The sequence below is a fragment of the Carex rostrata genome, chromosome 5, assembly GCF_964058835.1.
Source record: "Carex rostrata chromosome 5, lpCarRost1.2, whole genome shotgun sequence".
In the NCBI taxonomy this organism is placed as follows: domain Eukaryota; kingdom Viridiplantae; phylum Streptophyta; class Magnoliopsida; order Poales; family Cyperaceae; genus Carex; species Carex rostrata.
This window is the reverse complement of record NC_135922.1, coordinates 3886405-3889147: the sequence shown is the minus strand read 5'-3', so window position 1 is coordinate 3889147 and position 2743 is coordinate 3886405.

The window sequence follows — 2743 nt, the reverse complement described above, 5'->3', positions numbered from 1 at the left end:
GGATCTCGTTTTTTATACATAATCGCAATGGAACCTTCAATCATGGAGCGCGATCGAATAGAAGTTGTTTTTGTTGAAGAGCACGGCAAAATTCAAATCTAGTAAGTTATTTCTGTTGAATTTGTTGTTTTCGTTGTATGCAGTAACAGATCTAGCATTTCAAATGAAATCTGGAGGAAAAAGATGATAGAGATGCGATATGGAGTATTGATCTGTTAATTTTACTGTATTGTCTCGTTAATTTTACAGTATTCATCATGTCATTTTACAGTATTCATCTTGTGAAAATCTGGAGGAAATAGATGATAGAGAGGCGATATGGAGTATTAATCTATTAATTTTACAGTATTGCCTTGTTAATTTTACAATATTCATCTTGTCATTTTACAGTATTCATCTTGTGGAAATCTGAAAAAAAAAATGATTTGTTAATTTTACAGTATTTATCTTGTAATTTTACAGTATTCATCTTGTAATTTTACAGTATTCATCTTGTGAAAATCTGAAGGAAAGTTATATCTTAAATCTTTCTGAAAGTCAGTAAGTTATATCTGAAAAAGGATTGGACCGATTGATCGTGGAGCGCGATCGAATAGAAGTTGTTTTTGTTGAAGAGCACGGCAAAATTCAAATCTAGTAAGTTATTTCTGTTGAATTTGTTGTTTTCGTTGTATGCAGTAACAGATCTAGCATTTCAAATGAAATCTAGAGGAAAGAGATGATTTTTTTTTTTTTTGAAATTTGTTGACAGTGGCTGTCAAACTGAATTACATCCTACTAAAGTAAACGAATTTAAACAGCAAACTTTAGCACAGCTTTTCCCATAACCTAGCACTTCGGGGGGAACCAGTTCTCCTCTGAAGATTCTGACAGTGGGAGGAAAGAGATGATAGAGATGAGATATGGAGTATTGATCTGTTAATTTTACTGTATTGCCCCGTTAATTTTACAGTATTCATCTGTCATTTTACAGTATTCATCTTGTGGAAATCTGGAGGAAATAGATGATAGAGAGGCGATATGGAGTATTAATCTGTTAATTTTACAGTATTTCCTTGTTAATTTTACAGTATTCATCTTGTCATTTTACAGTATTCATCTTGTGGAAATCTGGAAGAAAGAGATGATAGAGAGGCGATATGAAGTATTGATCTGTTAATTTTATAGTATTGCCCCGTTAATTTTACAGTATTCATTTTGTCATTTTATAGTATTCATCTTGTGAAAATCTGGAGGAAAGAGATGATAGAAAGGCGATATGGAGTATTGATTTGTTAATTTTACAGTATTTATCTTATAATTTTACAGTATTCATCTTGTAATTTTACAGTATTTCATCTTGTGAAAATCTGGAAGAAAAAGATGATATAAAGGCTTCTTACTCATCCGAACAATATTCAATTGAAAATTCTACTGTATACAAGATTCAATTTTACAGTTCTGCTGATTCAATTTTACAGTATACAAGATTCAATTGTAAATTTTACTGTGTAGAAGATCCAATTTTACAGTATACAAGATTCAATTTTACAGTATACATTATTCAATTTTACAGTATACAATATTCAATTTTACAGTATACAATTTTCTAATTTTACAGTATACAATATTCAATTTTACAGTATACAAGATTCAACCCAGTGTTAATAACCGCTAATAACTAACTCTAACTATCAATAACTTCCTATAACTGTAATTTTCGAAAGTACAGTTTGAAAGTACATTTATTTTGTCATGTTGTGCAAGTTGCAATCTTTTTCTAACTATCATGGGACCACTTCAAATAGTTGTTGGATGTTTTGTGATTAAGTGATATATTTTATGTGATATATTGTATAATTATATAGCATGTAGAAGTAATTTTACAGTATTCGCGCAAGTCAAAGCTGTGGACAAATGGTGGACAAAAGGCTGTGGACAATTAGACGCTTCCATTAAAATACTCTTGTCTGATTAAATTGAAATTATTGGAGAGAGACTTGGGTACTATATTGGTGATTACATCCTCTTTCTTTCTAACGCTCGGGAGATGCTCGACAATATGCCTCAAAGAATCTACACAAAGCCATTACTTCTCTGATCTCAATATTCATCTATCATTCCTACCTTTAATCTCTCCGCTTCAAATTCAACAATATCTCAAACTCCATTACATTCATTGCTTCCATTGCTCTAGTAAGAAACGTATAAAACTTCTCACTTGGATTGATGAGCTTTCATTTTTATGTTGAAAAATCTTTTGCTCAATATACCATGCATAGATTGTTTTATATATCTCTCCATTAATTGCTCTGTACACTGAATAGCTTCCTACCTCTTGTCTCGATATTTACTACCACTGCCAAATATACACTTCCCAAAAGTATTCTCTATTATCAAATATACACTGAATCGATCCCTCCTTCAAACTATACTCGCTGTTCCACACAAAATCTACTGCACACCCCCATAGCCATTACACCAATCTCTAAAGGTTCCAGCAATGGGTCGGAATAGACATGGGGTGCTTCGATAATCCAGGTGCAGCAGTTCATAGCCCAGGTGCTCTGATAATGGTCTCCAAATCAACTACGCAGGAAAATATTTCTTTTGGGAGGGAGAATTTTTATTATTTGATCAAGGGTAAAATGGGTAATTTATAAAATTTAAATGAGTTCTAATAGAAAAAATCAAATAATTGGACAAATTTGTGAGTTTTTGAACTTTAGAAAAGTAAATATGATATTATGAATTTTAGAGGGGA